We start from the raw sequence: 8,663 nt of genomic DNA on the forward strand, positions 1-8,663 counted from the left end.
GGGATGCCCACTCTCACCACTCCTGTTCGACATAGTACTGGAAGTACTAGCCATTGCAATCAGACAAGAAGAAGAAATAAAAGGCATCCAAATTGGAAAAGAAGTAAAACTGTCCTTATTCGCAGATGACATTATACTGTATACAGAAAACCCTAAAAACTTCATCAAAAATTATTAGACTTAATGAATTCGGCAATGTAGCAGGATACAAAATTAATGCCAAGAAATCTATGGCATTTCTATACACCAATAGTGAACTTACAGAAAGACAGACTAAAAAAGCAATACCATTTACCATCGCACTAAAAAAATTAAGATACCTAAGAATAAACTTACCTAAGGTGATAAAAGACCTATATGCAGAAAACTACAGGACACTGAAAAAAGAGATAGAGGAAGACATAAACAGATGGAAGAACATACCATGTTCATGGATTGGTAGAATCAACATCATTAAAATGTCCATACTACCCAAAGCAATCTATAGATTCAATGCACTCCCATTAAAATACCAACGGCATATTTCACAGACCTAGAACAAACTTTCCAAAAATTCATCTGGAATAAAAGAAGCCCCCGAATAGCTGCAGCAATCCTGAGAAAGAAGAACAAAGTAGGTGGGATCTCAATACCAGATATCAAGCTGTATTTTTTTTCTTTTTACTTCCTTTCTTTCCAAGGCACTTTAAAGAATTACATATATACTAGTTTTCTATGACTGCCATAATAAAATACCACAGACTGGGTGGCTTAAACAACAAAAATTTATTTCTGGAGGCTAAAAGTCCAAGATCAAGGTGCCAGCAGAGTTAGTTTCCTCTGAGGCCTCTCCCCTGGGCTTACAGAGGGCCACCTTCTTGCTGAGTCTTCACAGCATCATTCTCTGGGCACATGAACCTCCAGTGTCACTTCATGTATCCTAATTTCCTCTTCCTACAAGGACATCAGTCAGATTGAATTTGGGTTTACCCTAGAGATCTCATTTTAACTTAATTACCTCTTTTAAAGGCCTTATCTCCAAACACAATCATAGTCTCAAGTAATGAGGTTACGGTTTCAACAGATGTATTTTGGGGAACACAATTTAGCCATAATAACACGTTAACATAATTTAAAATGTCATCCTTAATGCTAACTTTTTAATGATTAACAATTATAACTAAAGCTAGAGTTAAGTCTAACTTTTTTCTAAACTTTTAGTATTAATCTCAACAAAAGCAGTATTTAAAGAAATGTATTTAGTATTAAGTTGACTTTTATTAAATGTTTGCCGATTATAGTGTACACTTTCTCTATAGTGACTTTCCGGTACTACAAATAAAGAAATTCATTAGACACTGAAGATAAAAATGTAGGCTATTATAAATCAGAAGCCCAATAATTTCTACAGCTTTACATTTTATTTCATTCTCGGCATTCTATAATTCCATGACATGTCAATACATTATCTATAAAACTTAAACAAATAAGTTTTGTAAAAACCTATTCAATTAAAATATTTATTCACTATTACAGATGTTGTAAGACCTGAATATTTACTTTGAATCTTAAAATGGAAGTGTTCTTATAACCAAATTTCCTTAATAAAGAGAGAGCAATCAGGGTAGAAGTTCTTGTGAATTTGTCTTAGCTTAGGCCTTAAGCAAAATAGGAAAAGTTGTTATAGAAATACACTAATTAAATCAGCAGTAGCCATAAGTAAAAAAAAAAAAAAAAAAAGAGTAATGTCAACAGAGGAAGTAGTTATTTTATGAATGTCAGCTAGATATTTTTAAAAACATACTATCTTTATATTTTATTTCCCTAGATATTATAATACATGAAAGAGATTGAAAGGTGGGTTTTCTTTCATTAAGTTAAGGTTTTTTAATAAAGCACAAAATATTGGTGCCTCATTTTTTTTTCATGGAAATTATATATAATTATTTTATTCATTTTTTATTTAGGTATAATTTACATATAGCATTATATTTGCTTCGGATGGCAATCTGATTCAATATTTGTATATATTGCAAAATGGCCACTACAATAAGTCTAATTAATATCCATCACCATACATAGTTACAATTTTTATCTAGTAATGAGAGCTTTTAAGATTTAATAATGCCTCTTTTACTTATATAACTTGTATTTATTTCATATTTATATATCATATTTTGTTTTCATAAACATGAGAAAGTGAAGAGAATAGGTATCATTCATATTTAAAAACTGTATAAACTAAAATTCAGGACAAGATCTCAAAAAACACACTGGGATAGTTTAAATGGGAGAGCAAGAATTTGGAATTCGGATGAAGAACAATGTTTTTTATCAAGGTGTCACTTTGTCTAAACAAATCTAAGAGATGCACACTTATATTACAGCTAATCTGATCAAGAAGCATTGAAAGGTGCATATAGTATCTAAAATTGCATATATGATAAACTGAAAATATAGTAGAATATACATCAGTCTTCACATTTGTATAATATACTTTAACAGGAGATATTATATCTATAATGAAAGTTCATGTAAATTTTAATATTATATATTAAGTTGGTAATTAAAATGCATATATAACTCAAAATTTAAGTCTACCTTCATGAGTATGACATATTTATAAAATAATAAGCTACTATTTATTAATTGTAATCCCAACACATCATTTTATGCCTAATTATTATCATCTCTTTATTAACTGTCTAAATTCTGTTTGATTAAAAAATTACTGTATATGATTCACCCATAGAACTCTGTTTCTTGTTTCCCATGTAATAGATATTTGCTAGTTTATTATTTATATATGAAAAATCTATGTCAAACAGCTCTATTTTTATTTTATAAATTATTTTTCACTTGCCCTAACCAGTTTGGCTCAGTGGCTAGAGCACTGGCCTGCGGACTAAGGGGTCCCGGGTTCGATTCCGGTCAAGGGCATGTACCTTGGTTGCTGGCACATCCCCAGTGGGAGGCGTGCAGGAGGCGGCTGATCGATGTTTCTCTCTCATCGATGTTTCTAACTCTCTATCCCTCTCCCTTCCTCTCTGTAAAAAATCAATAAAATATATTTTTAAAAAAATTATTTTTCACTTTATGTGGAAGTGAGCTTATCAAAATAAATATATGAATATTGGAGAACATATATAATAATACATACTTTTAGGTATAGAAATGGGACAAGTATAGTCCCATTTATGCAAGTCATCAATTTGAATACATTTCCAATGGCAATAATTCATTATATTGGCATTCAGAAAGAGCCATTCAAATGTCAACTTTTCTTAAATTCATAAACTGAATAGCTCCTAAGAGATATGACAGAAGTGGGTAAAAGAAAAAAACAAAATCAAACAGGTATACAAAAAAACAGTCAGTCAGGTAGCCTACAATTATTATTTGGGGAAAAATCTAGGTCACTGAATAAGTATCTTTTCGTTAGGGATACTGAGCAGTATTTAGATTTACCAGTGGTTGCCATAAATGACAATGCTAAGAAATATATTACCAGAAGATTATATTAATTTTCAATAATAGATTTGGACTAATATGTTAAGCACATTTTGATTAAGATGTAGATTACAGAAAAACGACTTAAATGGGCTGTCTTGAATAAAGGTGTCAAACCTAATAAACATTCAAAATAACAACTATAAAAAAAGAAAGCAAACTAATTATAGAGTCAAGTATAAATCTATTTATTATGTTGACTCGTTAGAGAGAAGCATTTATTTAAGAGCAAAACAGATATGGATGTGGAAACTCAGCAACCCTAGTGGGGCCTCAAGGTTCATTCATTACTGCACTGGCAGTGATTCGGAGGCATGGTTTATTTTACCAAAGCAGTTTTCTTGTTAAATAGTGACTTCTTTATTCCTTTTTAATGGCAATTTAAAACACTAGGATTCAATCTCCTTCCACTAAATAATAAAGTAAATTAACCAGTCATTTAACTAATAAATGTAAGATATGGAGATTCTTTGACACACAATCCAAACTTGTGGAGTTTCAATGTCTGTAGAAATGAAAGATAAATTTTGGTTTTTTAAATATATTTTTATTGACTTCAGAGAGGAAGGGAGAGGGAGAGAGAGATAGAAACATCAATTATGGGGAAGCATGAGACGTGGTTGGAAAGTTTGTAAGGAGGACATTACGAGAAAAGGGAAGTGTGCGGAAGGCTGCCTGCCCTGTTTTTCAGAATTCCAACTTAGGGGAGTGCTGAAGGCAGTACCCCTAATTATTCCTTGACCTTTCCAAACAAGTCTGTGCACGAGCAGACCCTTTAGGTGTTTACTGGAATCCTTATGCTTAATCTTTTGGGTGTCCTTGCTTTAAGGACATTACAAAAACATGTGTCCTCCCAATATTACTTACCCTGCTGATTGTATCTAAAAGATAAACTTTATCTTAAACTGCTGCTACAATAAAAGCCTAATGAGGCAGGCAATCGAGGCTGTCTGGTTCCTTTAGCCAGGCAGTCCTTTAGCCTCTCCTTCACAGAAAATGTTGTGTTGGAGTAACTCATTTATCCGTCACTCAGGGGCTGCTGGTCAGTCCCAGCAATCAATGATGAGAAAGAATCATCCATAGGCTGCCTCCTATAAGCCCCCACACTGGGAATTTAGCCCACAACCTGGGCATGTACCCTGACCAGGAATCTAATCATAACCTCCTGGTTCATAGTTCAAAGCTCAATCCCTGAGCCACACTGGCTGGGCACGTTTTTTATTTTAAAAGATCAAGAAGCCCAAACATGTCTGGTGGAAGTTCAGGGGATACATGGGAAGGAAGAGTTGGGTTTAACTTAACTAATCAAATGAATACATTCATACATGTTACTGTACTATGACACTGAGTAACACAGTTTAACTTGAAATCAGAATTAAGAAAAGAAAAATAGAACCAAGTTGGATTTTGAATCTGAACTATATACCTTGTTCATTTTTCCCTTTAAAAGAGGAAAAATAAAAACTTATTTTGCCCTAAAGAAACCATTAAATTGAAAAAAAAAAAAAGTCACTCATTGAGGAAGAGTAATTTTCCCTCAACAGACGACTGTGCTCTGCCCACTCCAGGGGGAAGAGGAGGGAATGGGGGCAGGGGGAAAAGAGAGAGAGAGAATGAGAAATATATTTATTTTAAGGTGCCTCATGTAATTGTGGAGGCTGTCAAATCACAATGTACAGGATTGATTATCAAGCTGGAGACAAAAAAAAAAGAGCCAATGCTTCATTTCTTTTTATTAGTATTATTAGAGGCCCGGTGCACAAAATTTGTGCACTTAGGGGGGTGGGGGTCCCTCAGCCCGGCCTCACCCTCTTGCAGTCCGGGAGCCCTAGGGGAATGTGCACATCGTAGCAACTGGTTGACTGGTCAACTGTCTGCATCCTGGTGGTCAGTACAAGTCATAGTGAGCGGTTGAGCGGCCTTAGTATATCATTAACATATTATGCTTTGATTGATTGAATGGATGACCAGATGACCAGACACTTAGCATATTAGGCTTTATTATATAAGATTATCACTTACTGTTGATACTAATACAGATGTTTGATTGAGATCCACCCACATTATGGAGTGTAATCTATTACTCAAAGTCCACAGGTTCAAATGTTACTCTCATAAAAAAAAAACACCTTACAGAAATATCCAGAAACATATTTAATCAAGTACCTGGACAGAGTTCCCCAGCCAAGTTGACAGGTAAAATAACCATCACACTTACCTTATTCACACTTATCTTTCAGAATCATAGCTAGTTATATGCATATAGGAATTTGATCTATTATTTAGCAGATTAGGATATAATTAAAAATTACTCTTCTAAGAAAATACATTTTAACTCAAGCCCCCAAGGATGTAAAAGTAGAAAGCTAAAAGTAGTGCCCAGGTATTTGCAGTCCTATGTTCACAACAGGAAGGGAAGGTGCATCAGGACAACCCTGGATATTTCCTTTTTCATTGGGTCACACTTTGACTTCCATTTGTCTTCACTCTATTGTGCAAGATAAACTGGGAAGATAAAGTAATGTGCCTCCATTTATACACAAACTTCTTAAAGATTTATTTTGTTTTCTCTACATCTTAATGATCTTTCCACAATGTATTATTTTTCCCTTAAACTCTCATGTTGATTTCCATTAAACCACATACATTTTTTTTCTTCTTCCTTTCTAATTTTTTATTAAAATTTTCTAAAGTTTATATTATTGTAAATGTCCCCATCCCCTCTGCTTTGCCCACCTCCATGCACCCTGACTCCCCTATTATGGCCTTCTCCACATTACTGTCCATGTTCATGGGGTATTCATATGTTCTTTAGCTAATCCCTTCACCTTCTTTATTCAGTCACTTGCCACCTTCCTCTCCTCTGGTACCTGCCAGTCTGTTCTAGGTATCTATGCTCCTGATTACATGTTGTTCATCAGTTTATTTTGTTCATTAGATTATACATATTAGTGATATCATATGGTATTTGTTTTTCTCTGGCTTATTTTGCTTAGCATATTATGTGCTAGTCCTGTATTCTCTAATTTCTAAAGGTTGAAAGGTCTCAGTTCAACAGTGGGCCTCCTCTTCTCACACATCACTTCCTTCACAAGGAATCTAAATCATTGCCATTATTTTAAATTTCATCTACAGCATAACTCTAACATGTATATAGCCAGAATTATCTTTCCATCTGAGCTTCATACCCACAAAGACAATGGCATTCTTGACATTACCGCTTGGTCATCTAATGAGTATCTCAGACTTAACATGTGCACATTTAAAAATGCTTCTCCCCCAGTCTCCCACCTCGTATAGATGCTCCATATACTAGCCAGTGAGGCATTTTCTGGCCCCTTCTCCTCTCCTTCATCCGTCACATACAAAGCAACACCAACATCTTCTGAGTTTCTGTATTAGTTCCCTATTGGTGTGACAACAAATTACCCTAAAATTAATAGTTTAAAACAAAACTAACTTATTCTGTTACAGTTCTGGAGGTGTTAGCAGGTTCCCTCTGAAGACTTCACAGGAGAATTCATTTCCTTGCCTTTTTCAGCTTCAAGAGGCTGCCTATCTTCCTTGGCATGTGGCCCCTTCCTGCATCTTCAAGGAATCCAGTGTAACATTTCAGATCTCTTCTCTCTCTCTCTCTCTCTCTCTCTCTCTCTCTCTCTCTCTCTCTCCTGTTTTTTCATCCTCATTTCTCCTTCCCCATCTCAAAATCCTTAATTTAACTACATCATTTACTGTGTAAACTGTGATGTTCACAGGTTTCAGGAATTTGGATATGAACAGCTCCGAGGGCCATTATTCAGGCTACCACTGTGTCCTCCAAAACATTTCTTTAACCTTCCCTATTCTTTCCTTCTTTCTTACACTTTCCAAGACACCATCCCCTTTTCCCGCAATGACTTCCTGACTGATTTCTGATTACCATTACACACTCTTCCAATTCATTTCCCACATGGTGACCACAATTGATCTCATTAAAGAAAAATATGATCATATTCCCTGCTTAAAGCATTTTAACAGCTTGGAATTGCATTTCAGATAAATTTCATCATCTTTAATGTGGCCTTGCATAATCTGACTCCTGCATAAAATCTCATGCTTCACCTAATGCTCTTGCTCACTTAATCACTACTCAACAGCTACTTGCTTTCCCATTTAGCCAAACTCATTATGTATCTTTGCAGATGCTTTTACTCTGCAATATTTTCCCCTGTTTCTTTATAATGTAATATGGAAGCATAAGGTCTATATTATATATAAAATAACGTAAAATAGCAAGGTATATATTATTGAACTACTAGTAGTACTTTGAAAAGAGCTCCAAATGTTTTCAACACTCTTTCTTTATGCTCATGAATTTCAATGCAAATGTAAATCTTCTAGAGCAGTACTTTGCCATTTTAATAGGTTAGCAGTTCATCTTCACCACCCTCACTTTCCGTGTTGTATGGTGCTAGGAAATACTTTTCCTGGTTCCTTTGCTATCTGCTTTCCAGCTCTATTCAGCCCATGGGAGGTCCTGATGGGTGATTAGAGGACCTGAAGAAGGAAGAAGCTAGGACATCCTCACTCACTGCATCGGGGAGCATATTTGGCTGTGACTGAGTCTTCTCCACGCCTTTGGTTTCTTAGGTTCAGCACCTCTGCCCAGCTTCTGCCATCCAGGTTTCCAACTTCAGCTGTGTGTTCCCAGCTCCTGATCTCTGCTACCACTGCAAGCTCCCTTTGCCCTTCTAGCCATAGGGATGAAGATAGCTTTGTATAAGTCAGAGTTCTCAGGATTGCATACATACATATCTAATGGTGTGTGTGCATAGGGTATATATGATGCATATATACATACATATTGTATATACATGTGTGTATGATATATATATATACAAGAGGCCCGGTGCACAAAAATTTGTGCACTCGGGGCGCGGGGCAGGAGGGTCCCCCAGCCCGGCCTGTGCCCTCTCGCAGTCTGGGACCCCTCGGGAGATAACGACCTGCTGGCTTAGGCCTGCTCCCGGGTGGCAGAGGGCAGGCCCAATCCCTAAGTGCAGCCCCTGGTCAGGCTCAGAGCAGGGCCGATTGGGGAGTTGGGGCGCCGCCCCGTCATGCACAGAGCAGGGCGGATCGGGAGGTTGCAATGCCACCCTCAGTCACGCTCAGGGTAGGGCCGATTGGGGGATTGG

The sequence above is a fragment of the Myotis brandtii genome, unplaced genomic scaffold (assembly GCF_000412655.1).
Source record: "Myotis brandtii unplaced genomic scaffold, ASM41265v1 scaffold503, whole genome shotgun sequence".
Classification (NCBI taxonomy): Eukaryota; Metazoa; Chordata; class Mammalia; order Chiroptera; family Vespertilionidae; genus Myotis; species Myotis brandtii.